At 52.2% G+C, this 15,000-nt stretch overlaps 1 pseudogene; it reads left to right on the top strand.

Moving 5' to 3' along the window:
- LOC120907727 overlaps window positions 1-5,385 on the top strand; it is an 8,811-nt pseudogene extending 3,426 nt beyond the window's left edge.
- Window positions 5,386-15,000: the final 9,615 nt, after the last annotated feature.

Below are 15,000 nucleotides of genomic sequence, written 5' to 3'. Positions count from 1 at the left end.
TCAAACGCAAACGTCGTTTGACGGTAACGATGGATTCGGGCCGCAAACGCGAAAGGCAGAAGACCAGTGGCTGATGACCAACAGCCTGGTCCAAGTGGGTTGCAAAGGTTGCAACAACAACAACAACAACCATCGAGGTTGACCCCTGTTAGGAAGCGGTGGAAAATATTCCAAGTCCGAGAAACGGACCGAATATTAATGAGGGTAGAATTAATAAGAGGAAGAAGAAGAAGAAGAGCAGAAGCAGAATAAGCCCAGGAAGCGGCCTGAGGCTCTGCTGATATCGGACTGCACTTCCGAGGAGCTGGCGAAATTGCTCAAGGAAATGAAGCAGTCCGATGCTCTTAAATCGGTTGGAGAGACAATCTCTAAGGTCCGACGGGCCCAGAATGGAGGCATGTTGCTAGAACTTAAGCAGGGTAGTTCTGCTAGTGCAATTGCCCCAAAGGTTAAGGAAGCGGTGAAGGGCAAGGCGTCAGTGAGAACGCTAGCTCCTTCTAAAATGATTGAGATCATGCATCTCGATGAAATCACCACCCAGAGGAGGTTGCGGAGTCTGTCAAAGCACAGCTCAACATCGAGATAGAAATAGATCGTATCAAAATGAAGAAAGGCCGCGCGGCCGGTACGCAGTGGGCACGGATCAACGTATCGCTGCCAGACTTTCAAAGCTTCCTGAATTTGGGAAGCTGAAAGTTGGTTGGTCGATATGCCATATCCGCGAGGTTATGGAAGAGCAGAAATGCTATAAGTGTTGGAAGGTAGGCCATACGAGCTACCATTGTAGGGAACCAGACAGAAGTAATCTGTGCTGGAAATGCGGTTTGAGTGGACACAAGAAGCAAGCTTGTACCAACTCTGTCAAGTGTTTGGATTGCGGTACGAGGTCACAGAACCTTCACGCAACGGGCAGTTATATGTGTCCCCGAAGGCGAACGATTAGATCATAATGGTTAGGTTGCTACAACATAACCAGAATCATAGTTATGCTGCATTTCAGTTAATGTGGCAAACGATTAGGGAAGAATCTGCGGATATAGTGTTGATTGCAGATCCGTATCTGGCAACAACCAACGTCAAAGTGTTACGCAATGACGATAACACAGCAGCGGTAGTGGTTAACGCGGACTTACCAGTTAAGGTAGTCAGTAAGGCTTTGAAGGGTTTAATGATAGTTGACATAGGTGATATGCGAGTGGTTAGCGTTTACGCGCCACCTAGATTTAGTATGGAAGAGTTCCAGAACATGTTGGATAACACGGTAATGGCCGTAACCGGTATCCACAAATTCGTTATCGGGGGACTTCAACGCTTGGTCAGTAAGTTGGAACAACCAACTTGGCGAGCGTGGAGAAACCAGAAACGAAGAGGTGAGTTAGTTTTATCAACCTTTGCGCAGATTGACGCAATTTTATTGAACGACGGCAGCACCCCAACTTATGTTGGACCAGGGCGCACGTCAGTAGTTGATCTTACTTTTGCGAGCCGAACCGTAGCAAGATCATTTAAGTGGGTGGTGTTATCTAGCTATATGAACTCTGATCATCGTGCAATACGAATAGATCTTGAGACGCAAAGCGTGCGTAATCTGTCCCGACCCATAACGGGATGGAGCATCAAGTATTTTAGCAAAGATATATTTGAAGTTATGATGCAAGCCGCTTTTGAGACCGAGGTCACAACAAGCGAAGACTTAATGCGTATACTTGTCACGGCGTGCAATGCGACGATGACTAAACGTAAGAGGTACACTCTAACAAGAGTGCATTTTGGTGGACGTTAGAGATTGAGGCACTTCGCAAGAGTGCAAACACCGCGATCGATTAGCGCAAAGAGCTTTTAATACTGATCTCTATTCTACTTTTAGGGACGAGTTCAAGGTGGCACGGAATGCCCTCAAGCGATTGATCAAGCATACCCGACAGAGGAAGTGGAAAGAGTTCCTGGGAACAGCGAACAACGCATCATTTGGTATAGTATATCATACGTTCAAGAAAGTGGCCGAGGGTTCGATTGGACCCCGAACCATGACATTGGACGAGTTTAGGGAAGTGGTGAGCGAGCTTTTCCTACTCACCCAAACACGGTGTGGCCTGATTATCGTATCGATCAGCCACGAGTTTGAAAGGGTAACTAATGATGAGATTCTTGCGGTTGCCAGGAGACTACCTAACAAGAAGGCGCCGGGACCAGATGGTATCCCGAATGAGGCGCTGAAAGTTGGTATGTTGACTGCAACCGATGCATTGCAGGGTTTACCAAGGCTGTTTAGAGAACGCGAAGTTCCCCGATGAGTGGAAAAGGCAGAGGTTGGTGTTAATACCGAAGCCGAACAAACCACCAGGGAACCGGGTTCAGTTCGCCCCATTTGTCTACTAGACGGGGCAGGTAAAGGTTTAGAACGCATCATAGTGCAACGGCTAAATGCACATCGAGGAGGTCAACGGACTGTCTGACGACCAATTTGGTTTCAGAAGTCGTCGATCTACAGTTGATGCGATTCAACGGGTAGTGGACATTGTTTCGGTAGCTAGAAGTAGAAACAGATACAGTGGACGGTATTGTGCGGTTGTTACATTAGATGTTACTAATGCTTTTAACAGTGCTTCATGGTTGGCGATTGCAAATGCTTTACAGAGAATTAACACTCCTAAATATCTTTATGATATCATTGGTGATTATTTTAGGAATCGTGTGCTGATGTATGATACCACAGATGGACCGGCAGAGATTGCAGTCACATCGGGTGTACCTCAAGGCTCGGTACTTGGCCCAACGTTATGGAACCTCATGTACGACGGAGTCCTACGAGTTGCAATGGTGGAAGGTGCACGGATTATCGGCTATGCAGACGATATAGTACTGTTGGTGGAAGGTAATTGTGTTGATGATATTGAAATTCTCGTTTCCAGTCAGATTCGCATCATCGACCGATGGATGACCGACAACGGATTAAAGATAGCCCCGACTAAGACCGAGTTTATTATGGTCAGTTCCCATCAGAGGATACAGCATGGGGCTATCAGGGTAGGTGATCACGTAGTACATTCGTCGCGCAGCTTAAAGTACTTGGGGATGGTCTAGATGACCGCCTCGATTACACTTCACACATCAGGTATGCGGTGGAGAGAGCGACGAAGCTATGGACCACCTTGGTAAGGATGATGCCTAATAAGGCAGGTCCGAGTAGTAATGCTAGGCGAGCAATTGCTCTTACTGTTGTGGCGAAGGTCCGGTATGCCTCGCCCATTTGGTGTCATACCCTTAGATTTGCTAACCGTAGACAATGGCTACGACGGTTTTACCGGCCAGTAGTCCAGCGAGTTATCTCTTCTTTCAGGACAACTTCTCATGATGCAGTCTGCGTGCTTGCGGGAATGATCCCTTCATCTCCTCCTGGACGAGGACTCCAGGACTTTTCATCGGAGACGAGCAGAGAACATCGCCGGATCGGTTGCACGTAACATGGAACGTGTCACAACTATGGAACGATGGCAACGAGAATGGGATGAGTGTTCACGGTCGGTGGACATACCGTCTCATACCCGACGTCAACAGATGGATAAGTAGAAGATTTGGTGGTGTAGATTTCTTTCTTTCTCAGTTTCTTTCCAGCCATGGCTTCTACGCCTACCAGCTTCATCGGATGCAGTTAACGGGTTCGCCGCTATGTGATGCGTGCGAGGAACCTGAGGACGCCGAACACACGATATTCCATTGTGTACGTCATCGTGAATTAATCATCAGACTTCAGCATCAAGTCGACGAGGAGTTAACGCCGGAGAACATCATCGAGTTATGTCTGCTAACAGATATAACTGGAGCATGGTTCATCAAGCAGTACGGGCGATTATGATTCGACAACAACATCGAAGACACGTCATCGAACGAGGCGAACGACGTGCTTTGCTCGCCAACATCCAGTTGGCCTTGCAGAGCAGCGACAGTGACGACGAGTAACGACAAGGATTCATCGTAGTTCATCGTAGCTTCATCGCCGAGGGCTAGACAGTGGCTAATCACCACTGTTGGAAGCCATTCGTTGCCTGGGATGATGGACATCCACCGCCCGAGTGACGTCGATACCCTAACGGGTGATCCACTCGGGGCCGGTTGAAGGCACGGAGGGTTTTAGTGAGTAAGAATCTCACACTACCGGGGTTGATCACCCAGGTGTCTTATGCAAGATTTCCCCTTCGATAACAAAAAAAAAAAAAAAAGGTAGCCAAATGCCTCGTCATCTAATTAGTGACGCGCATGAATGGATTAACGAGATTCCCTCTGTCCCTATCTACTATCTAGCGAAACCACAGCCAAGGGAACGGGCTTGGATGCACTAGCGGGGAAAGAAGACCCTGTTGAGCTTGACTCTAGTCTGGCATTGTAAGGCGATATAGGAGGTGCAGCATAGGTGGGAGGGCTTCCTCGTGGAGCTCGCCTCTGAGATACCACCACTCTTACTGTTGCCTTACTTACATGATTGGGTGGAACAAGCGCGGGCCCCAGGTCCGGATCGTGCGCGCACCTCCTCCGGGGCTGTGGCGGCGGTTCGCCTGCGCGCGCCCAATGCGCCGTGTTTCTCGCTCAGCGTCCAGTGTGTCGCTGGGTGGTGCCGCCGGGGAGACTGCATCGTAGCATCGTCGTGTGTAGCGTGTTACCCGCTTGTCCGACCGTGAGCCGTGGCCCGCAAGGGTACAAGCTTGCGTACGTCGGTGCATTCGTGGTGCACTGCTTCTGCGCGGTCGATCGTTTATGATGTCACGTTTGCCCCGGTTCCGCGCGCCGCCCGGCTCGAAGACTCCTGGACAGGTCCTTTCGGTCCACGTCATGGACAGTGCCAGGTGCGGAGTTTGACTGGGGCGGTACATCTCCAAAACGATAACGGAGGTGTCCAAAGGTCAGCTCAGTGTGGACAGAAACCACACGCTGAGCATAAGGACAAAAGCTGGCTTGATCCCAACGTTCAGTACACTTCGGGACAGCGAAAGCTTGGCCTTACGATCCTTTGGTTATAACGAGTTTTTAGCAAGAGGTGTCAGAAAAGTTACCACAGGGATAACTGGCTTTTTTTTTTTTTTTTAAACGGGTTTTTATTTTGTTTCAAAATTAAACCCTCCCGCTCCCCATTTTACCCGCGAGGGCTTACCCTGCAGGGGTTTCATGGCTTAATGGCCAACCTTTTGTCCGTGCGAAAAGCACCTTCCATGTTTTATTTCTATTTCTAAATTCAACCGAAAAATTCACTCATTCCCTAAATAGGGCGCTTTTTCACGCTCGATGCGTCGCTGTTTTACGTGCATACCACGCCTAGCGGGAGGCAACTTCTGCCTCGACCACGGCGGCTTGTTCCGCGGCGTTCAGGCCACCGTCCGTGGCCTCGTTTTCCTCGTCGATTGCGCGGTTGCGCATACCAGATGGTCCGGCTGCAAAATCCGCGCGTTCTCGGCCGTCATCGTCATTGTTTATCGCCTGGCCGGACATCCCGAGAAGACGACGGTTTCGTCTCCTCTCCCTGAACCGCGCTTGACGCTCACGAAGCGCTGCACGTCGCTGAGCGGTCCGTGGTGAAGCTGGTGGGGTTGGGGAAGTCCAGCTCGACGTTCTTCCCGCCGGCGTGCTGTTGCTGCTCGCCGGTTGGCGTTGCGTCGCTCGTTACGGGCCCGCCGCACTTCCGCGCGTTGGGCCTCCAGCTCTGCTGCGTCTTCGTCCTGACGCTCGATGACGTTAACAGCCAATGCTGCCCGCTCCTCGTCCCACGCTCGCTGCAGTTGGGCCGTTATTCGCTTCGCGGCTTCGCAAATACGACTCCAGCTATCGGCGTCGCGCAACAAGTGCCGCTGGAGGGTGTCCGGACAGACAGGGTCTGGACCTCCTCGCCGAGTAGCTCCTGTCGAACTGCCGCAAAGCGTGGGCACTCGAAGAAGGCGTGCTCCGCCGTCTCTGGGACGCCGACGCACAACTGGCAGTCTGGGGACGACGTGAATCCATTGTGGCACAAGTAGTCACGGAAAAATCCGTGTCCGGACAAAACCTGTGCCAGATGGAAAGTCATATCTCCATGTTTCCTAGACTGCCAGTCGCCGACCGATGGAATTACACGGTGCGTCCACCGCGTGTGCCGGCTAGCATCCTGTTGCAGTGCGTCGGCATCCCATTCCTCCTGCCAGCAGTCGATGGTGTTCTGCCGCTCCGTCGCCCGGATGTCCTCCCTCGTTGCAGCACGGTCTGGAGCAAGGAGTTGTTGGTGAACCCGAGCATCCTCGTTGATGAGGTGGCATATCGGTACGAGTCCAGCGAGTAGGGTGGCCGTCTCATACCTGACGGTACGGAATGCCCGTGCCACCCTGATGGCTGCTTTTCGCTGAACTCGTTGCAGCATCCGTCGGCACTCTCGCACCTGAGTTGCCTCAGCCCAGACGGGAGCAGCATACCGCAACACCGATTCTGCCATACGCCAGCAGCCTTGACTTGGCCGTCCTGGGGCCGCTGTGATTCTGCATGAGGCGCGTTACAGCTGCCACCACACGCGACGCCTTTTCGGAGACTTTCGTGACGTGATCTCGCCATTTCAGGTGATCTTGGAGCTGCACGCCCAAGTACCTGATGCTCCTAGAAGACTGGACTTCCACGTCACCGACGCGAAATGTCACCTGCGGCGGAGTCTTCTTGCTTGAGATCAGGACGGCTTCAGTCTTGGCTGGGGCCAGCTCCAGACCGTGCTGTTGCATCCAACGTTGGACCTGGTCAACGGCCTCCTCTGCTCTCGCGCGAACCTCGTCCGTGGTGGTAGCAGGTACCAACAGCGCCAGATCGTCCGCGTATCCGATGACTTCGACGTCGGGAGGTAGCGGCACATCCAGCACCCGTCATACATGATGTTCCACAGAGTTGGGCCCAGGATGGACCCCTGTGGAACACCGGCGGTTACATGCCGTACGACGGGGCCTTCGCTCGTGTCAAAGTACAGCACACGATCCTCGAAGTAGCTTCGAAGCATCCGTTGGAGGCCGACGGGAACACCTTTTGCCTGAAGGGCGCTGGCAATGGATTGCCAGTTGGCCGTGTTGAAGGCGTTCTTCACGTCCAACGCCACCACAAGCAAGAAACGGTTATCCCGGCCGTTCGTTCGCCGGAACGACATGGCGGTACGGCCGGCCTCAATAACCCGCTGGATGGCGCTCACTGTCGACCGCCCTCGACGAAATCCGAACTGCCGGTCCGACAGTCGGGGTGAAGACGGCTCCTCGAGATGTTCATTGAGGCGATTCAGGATGAGGCGCTCAAGTACCTTCCCCAGTGCGTCGAGCATGCAGAGGGGTCGGTACGAGCTGCTCTCTCCCGGAGGCTTCCCCTGCTTCGGCAGCAACACCAGTCGTTGCCTCTTCCACTGCGCCGGAAACGAAGCGCGGTTGAGGCAATCCTGGTACAGGACCCGGAAGACCTCCGGGAACAACATGATGGCCGTCTTCACTGCCGCATTCGGGATGCCATCGAGCCCTGGTGCTTTGCGATTTGCCATCTGGCTCGCGATGAGCAGCAGCTCGTCGTCCGTTACCGGTGCAATTCCGCCGTTGTTGTTGCTCCCTCGACGCTTCCAACGTTGCTCAGCTGCGACCAGTCGCAGGGCGGATGCTCAGGGAAGAGGTCGGACACAATGCGTTCGAGGACGACCCGGTCCGCTTCTGACGGCATCCGACTGCCCCGGAGCCGAGACATAACGACACGGTATCCTGCCCCGAACGCATTCTCTTCTGCAATTTCGATCAGCTCCTGGAACAAGTTCCGCTTGCTAGCTCGAATTGCTCGGCTGAGCTCCGCCCTTGCTGTCCTGTGCTCAGCTGCTGCTATGCTGCGCTCCTCCAAGTCAGCCGTCTGCAGCAATCGGTCACGGGCAACCTCGCAATTGTTCCTCAGGCGAGCCAGGAGGGAGACCACCAAAAATGTTCGATGCGGGTCTTGGTGCACTCGGGTAACCCGTTGCATCGTCTCGTCGCAGGCCTTCAGCATGGCTGCGATCATACCCTCCTGGGTCGATGCGCGTTGGACAAAGTCCGCAGCGAACAGCGCCTCGAGGAATGAGGAAGGAGAAAACTGCGAGGTCTTCCATCTACGGCCAGCGTGACGCACACGCCTCTGGCTAGCGGAAGCACCCTGCCGCGATGACGGTTGCCGCTGATGTTGCTGCTGCTGCTGTTGCGATGGCTGCTGTTGCTGCTGCTGCTGCTGAAGTGACTGCTGCTGCTGCGAGGACTGTTGCGCTGGCTGCTGCTGGTCCTGCAGCTGCTCGGGCGATGCTGGTGTTCCTCCCACGGTGTAGAGAACATAGCGGTGGTCTGACGCGGTGTAGCTTGTGCTAACAACCCAGGTGTCAGGGCGAGCGATCGACGGGCTCGCGAATGCCACATCCACTATACTCGGGAGAGCCACCCCGTTGCCATCAAACGTGTATTCCCGACCTTGATTAATCACGATTAGGCCAAGCTGCTCCACCATTCCGTGCAGCTCTTCCCCGCGGTCGCAAGTCCTCGGGCTGCCCCACTCCTCATGTCTGGCGTTAAAATCGCCGGCGACGACGACTTGAGGGTGGGAGAAGCCTTCGAGTTCTATTGCTTCCAAGAAGCGCTCGAACTCTGCGAGGTTAAGGCTTGGTGGAGCATAGCAGCTGATGAAAACCACTCCGCCGATCTGCGCTGCAACCAACCCCTGAGCTTCACTGCACCACACCCGCTGTATTGGTAGCTCACCGACAGCTACCACCGCTACCGCCTTGCAGCTGCTGAATGCCCACCGGCCGTTGTTTTCAGGTGGGCGCAGAACATCAGAGAGAATGAGCACGTCTGCTTTCTCCTCTCTGGCAGCTTGCAGCACCAGGTTCTGGGCATCACGGCCATGGCCCAGGTTCGCCTGCAGAACTTTCAGGGCCGGGAACATCGTTGGGCCGAACGGGCACATTCGCTGTGGCCTATGTGGTGAGCGCCACCGCACAGTGCGCACTTTGCCTCATTCTGGCAGGATCGTGCTTTGTGTCCGGTAAGCCCACAGCGGATGCACAGATTCTGTCGATCTGCGGTGGAACGGCAGTTCGAGGCGATGTGGCCCATCTCCAGACAGCGGAAACAGCGCTGTCGCTCTGGAGGCGTTGGTGGGGCTGCTCGAACCTTGCTCACACAGTCGCACAGGAACAGTTTAAGTCCTTCCAACTGCCGAGCCGACTTCACAGGTAGCCGGATGCGTGCTCGCTTCGAACCATCCGGTAGTTCCCAAATGCTGGCAGAAACAACTCCAGCACTTGCGCCAATCTTAGCATCGAGGGCAGCAATGATATCTTCCTCCGTAGCAAGGGATCGATATCGACTACCAGCAGCTCACCCATTTCTGTGACAAGCCGACTGACGCCTGCGTCGCCGATGATTTTGCGGACGCCTTCCAGCATAAGCGGAGCGTTTGCCGTCTTGCTCAGCTCCATACGTAGCAGCCTGGCATGAGTTCGGCGGCCCTGCTTAATATGCCCTTTCATTTCGCTGTGAGCCGCGTCCAGACGAATGGCTTCGCGCACCTTCTCGTAGATGCCATCCCAGGTTTCGCCTTCACTGGGAGACACCTCGATGATGTCGGGCCTCGGCTTTCGCTTACGATGTTGCTGATGTTGCTGCTGCATACGCTCCTGCTGCTGCTGCTGCGAGCCGGCGACCGCCTGTCGCTGTGGCTGACGCTGCTGCTGCTGCTGCTGCTGCTGCTGTTGCTGTTGCTGCTGCTGCTGGGAGCGTGGCTTACCCGTAGCTTTTCCGCGATATCTACGCCGCACGACCTCACTAAAGGTGAGTTCCGGCACAACGTCTACGCGGACGGCTGTCGATGCCTCGCTGCGCGGCGGCATGACTGCGCGCGACGTCGACGCGCGGGGCTGCTCCTGCTCGTGCTGGTTCCGCTGCTGCTGTTGTTGTTGCTGCAGCTGCGGCGCAGAGGGTCGGCGCGGCAGCGGAGTCGGAGGTTGGCGCGGACTAGCTGACGGTTGTCCGCCGGCAACCTTTGCTGCCAGAAGAGAGTTGAGCACGTCTCGGTCGCGCTGATGTGCGGCGGCGAGCTTCTCCATCTGTGCCTCCAACTTCTCCTCTCGTCGTTTTGCCTCCTCCTTTTCCTCTTGTAGCAGTTGGCACATGCCAGTTATCTGCTCGGAGGCGAGCATTTTGCTCCTTCATTTCTGCATTCTGCTCCTCTAGTCGTTGGATTGTTGCCTTAAGCAACTCGAGCTCCGGTGTGGCCGTGGCGGCCTTGGATGCCACGGCGGGCTTGTTGTTGCCTGTGACACTGACCCTAGGCAGCGCCACTCGAGGCTCGGTCACAAACAGCTTCGAGCCAGATGCCAAGCTGCTACGGCAGTCCACAGAGACTGACCTCGCACTCGCGCGCGTTGACATCCCGGATGATGCCATCATCTTTGCCGACTTTCAGGTTGGTGGGTTAAATAACCCTGGGGGTCGATGTGACCCCGGGGTCAGAGGGGGGAGATGACCCCGCCGTCTGCTGCTGCCTGCTGCGCTGCTTGCCTTTCCACGCTGGTTGGGTGGTGGCCTGGGGCTGGTGTGGTAAAGGGTTGTCGTGGGGGGATTGTCACCACCCGCTGCGTTTTCCCCCCTTTTTTACTTTTTTCTGCCGCGTGTTTTACGTTGTGTGTTACCACAGGGATAACTGGCTTGTGGCCGCCAAGCGTTCATAGCGACGTGGCTTTTGATCCTTCGATGTCGGCTCTTCCTATCATTGTGAAGCAAAATTCACCAAGCGTAGGATTGTTCACCCTTTCAAGGGAACGTGAGCTGGGTTTAGACCGTCGTGAGACAGGTTAGTTTTACCCTACTGGTGTGTGCTTATAGTCGCTATCTTAACGGAATTCCTGTGCAGTACGAGAGGAACCACAGGTACGGACCACTGGCTCAATACTAGTCCGACCGGACTTTGGTATGACGCTACGTCCGCTGGATTATGCCTGAACGCCTCTAAGGTCGTAGCCAATCCGAGCTGATAGCGCTTCTCAAACCCATTAGGTGTTCGGAAGCTAGCGGGCCTAACAACCCTCTGAGATCCGTTGGAGTCTGCGTCTGCAGCCCGGCGTCTCATCCCGCTATACCTAGGCCGCAATGAGTGGAGTTCGCTGCACGTGTTAGTACCGTAACTGGGAACGCCGTTGGCTTGAGCTCTGCCCAACGTGGATATACCTAGTTTCGACACCTATCAACCGCCCGCAAACGACGGGACTTCAGGCTGGGAGCTGCGAGTTGTAGAGATGCGTTCGCATCGATCCTCTCAGGCGACCCATGCTTGGTGGTTTGTCCGTGTGCCCCTTCCTCGATGTGCGCAAGCTCGTCTTGGTCTGGGGACCACGTCGACACAGGGGATACTCTTGTGAGAGCATGAGTGTACTAAGTTGAGTGTAGCAAGGGAACGCGTGCCCCTTCCTCGTTGGCGTAACTAACCATCTTGGTCTGGGGACCGTGGTACCGTGCTCTGGTGAAGCTTGGTGCGTGCTCCTTCCTTGTCAGACGAGTGACTTGACCTGGTCTGGAGACCGTTCCTTTATACTAGTGGACAAGAGTTGGCTACTTCCGTGTCAGACGAGTGACTTGACATAGGATGGAGAAGGACACTTAACACTAATGAGCTTGTCGGCGTGCCTCGTTCTCGACTTGATTGTCTTGATGTGAGGACCGTGCGGACCACACCAGTAAGCTTACACATGCTCGTTACAAGTTGTATAAGTTGACCCGTTTGGCCCGGTTGCCTTGCACATGATGGTGTTGACCATGTTCGGTTAACAGGTCGTGTGTCGAGGTGGTCGGCCTTGGTAGTAGGATGTCTTGTGCATGTGACGTGTTGACCTGGTTTGGTCGGTGTGTCGTCGTGTACGAGATGACCTACTTACCCGTTAGTTTTCCAAGTTGTATTATGTGTTGACTTAGTTGACGTGTCATGTGCTTGGATGATTAGCGTACGGGTCATGTATGGTGCGCTTGCTTCAGTTGAAGGGATGTACTAGTACAGTTGTATTAATTGTTTATTTCACGATCTGGTCTTTTGGCTGGATCGTGAAAAAACTAAGTCCCAAATCCTGAACTCGAGAAGAAAGCGCCAATGACAACGTTTTTGACTGGAGCTCCCTAGCATTCGGCTTTTTCTACTTTGAAGGGATGCACTGTTGTATGAATTGTTTATTCACGAACTGGTCGTTTGATTGGATCGTGAAAAAATCGCTCAGTCCCAAATCCTGAACTCGACAGGAAAGCGCTGATTGCAAACATTTTGACTGGAAGTCCCTTGAAAATGGCGTTTTCGTTATTGGCATTATGTGGCACGTTTATTGTGGCTAGAACATTAATTATTCACCAAATGGCACCAAAGCTTGGCAAAAGTCGCGAAACACTCCTATCTCGACGCACCAGCAATCGCAACTTGATGCAAAATAAATTGCACGAGCTAATGATACTTGTACCATGCACAGTACACCGTACCAAAATATACCCCTGAAAGTGTGCAATTTGGTGCTACCCTAGGGAATATGTATGGGAAGCCTAGCTACGTGTGTCGCACGTTCCAAGTTGCATGGACGTCGAACAGAGGCATGCAAAAGCACCTATCTAGGGAATTACTCTACGTTCTAGTAGCAAGTGCGATTTTCCGGTCCAGCACGGCAGTACGCCTGCACGCATACACTCCATGTACCAAAATGTACCAACCTAGGCGTTGCTCAGTAGCTTTTGGCGGCACATAGAAAAAGTATTCGAGTTCAGATTTTTGGGACTTAGCGTATTTTTAAAACTAATAACGAAAATTAAATTTTAAATCGGTAAACGGCTAGGAGTTGCTCAGTAGCTTTTTGCGCAACGTGGCAAAAGTATTCGAGTTCAGATTTCTAGGACGTAGCGTATTTTTCAATCATAATAAACCGAATCAAACATAACAATGATGAAACTTACACCATGTCCCAAGGTTGTGCACAAAACGTAACGATAAAGTGCTGGCGAAGTTAGAGGTGCACCAAAATTGTGTACCGATCAGGGAAAGTACTCTACGTTCCTATGATTTGGGTGAAAAGTGTTGATTAACTGCTGGTTAGAATAGACAGTTGCTTATCATACACATCGCAAACGAACACCCCTTAGTGAGCATTAGCAAAAGTCAATGGCACAAAGCAATTGCAATACAAACTGATCAAGTACATTAAAGAACGCTACGTACCAGGACTTCTTTCCAAGAATGGTGTCCGCGACGGGAGGGCAAGCGTCCTTCCCAGGTTTTCCTAGTAAACCTTGTATGGTAAACATACCCAAGCGTGTCTGTAAGCACGCAACGAAAGTCACGAACGGGCACATACCTAGGGAATGTACTCTACGTACTTGGACTTTTGTCCAAGAATGGTGTCCGCGACGGTCGGGCACTGCGACGCAATAACCAAATCCTAGGATTGTAACTTTAGTGTGCACAAACATAAACATTAACGCGTTCGCTCGGGCTGCGCCGTCCGTGTTGAACACAAATGTGGGTGATTATATGCGTGGAGGGACAAAAACATACGAGGAGGAGACAGTTTTCTGCACGATGTGCACAGAGCTCATTTCGTCGTCCCGGGCGAATGGAAAAACACAAACATCGCGAGTATCGTTCTAGGTTTCTGTCTATAAAAGGGCAGGCCAAAAGGTGACCGGTTGAGATAAGCATTTTAAGCATACAAACACTTTATTGGAACTTTTGATACAAAAACAAGGTACGTACATGTAGGTTGTACCAACATGGACATCTATGAACGCGTACGCTCGGGCTGCGCCCTCCGTCTTGTACTTTCCTGATCGGTACACAGTTTTGGTGCACTGCTATTCCGACCGGCAACTTGTACCAACATATACATCCATGAACGCGTAAGTAGTGTACTTTCCTGATCGGTACACACTGTTGGTGCACGGCATAAGAAAAGAGCTAAAATGGTCAAACTCAATCCATTTCAACAATAGATAGTCGATAGTAGCTGTGCCGATGAAGTAGGGCACGATGCAAGTTAATGTTGTTTAATGAATAACATGTCCGCCATACATTTCAGTACAAAATTGCTCGGTCAGACCTACAAAGTGCTATATCTCGAATACGAGGCGTCGGACTGGGGGTTGTAGAACAATTTTAAGTTCGTCTAATGATTCTACATCCGATTCTGGATAGCGGTTTTTGACCACTTTTCAATATTTTGTGACACCCCGAACCTAGGGGCAGCTCCTAGCTTTTTCAAAAATGTGCACCGAATCCGGGCCGGGAGAGCTCGTGTGGCTCAAAACATGTTTTCGCTAAAACACCTCAAAACGTGTAAGAACGCACCCTAGCTCTTGTTTTTCAAAAGTTATGGCCATTTAAAGTGAGGTGGTTTTTGCTTCAAAATAGCTATTTTACCCGTCCCTATGGCCATGCTTTAAATTTTCACGAAAATGCAAGGTCAGACTTAGGGCCGGGCCATATCTTGAATACTAAACGTCGCAGACATTGGTCGTAGAACAATTTTAAGTTCGTCTAATGATTCTACATCCGATTCTGGATAGCGGTTTTTGACCACTTTTCAATATTTTGTGACACCCCGAACCTAGGGGCAGCTCCTAGCTTTTTCAAAATGTGCACCGAACGGGCCGGAGAGCTCGTGTGGCTCAAAACATGTTTTCGCTAAAACACCTCAAAACGTGTCGAACGCACCCTAGCTCTTGTTTTTCAAAAGTTATGGCCATTTAAAGTGAGGTGGTTTTGCTTCAAAATAGCTATTTTACCCGTCCCTATGGCCATGCTTTAAATTTTCACGAAAATGCAAGGTCAGACCTAGGGCCGGGCCATATCTTGAATACTAAACGTCGCAGACATTGGTCGTAGAACAATTTTAAGTTCGTCTAATGATTCTACATCCGATTCTGGATAGCGGTTTTTGACCACTTTTCAATATTTTGTGACACCCCGAACCTAGGGGCAGCTCCTAGCTTT

This window comes from Anopheles arabiensis, assembly GCF_016920715.1.
Source record: "Anopheles arabiensis isolate DONGOLA chromosome X unlocalized genomic scaffold, AaraD3 X_pericentromeric_contig0018, whole genome shotgun sequence".
NCBI lineage: Eukaryota > Metazoa > Arthropoda > Insecta > Diptera > Culicidae > Anopheles > Anopheles arabiensis.
This window is presented reverse-complemented; position numbering and strand designations above follow the sequence as displayed.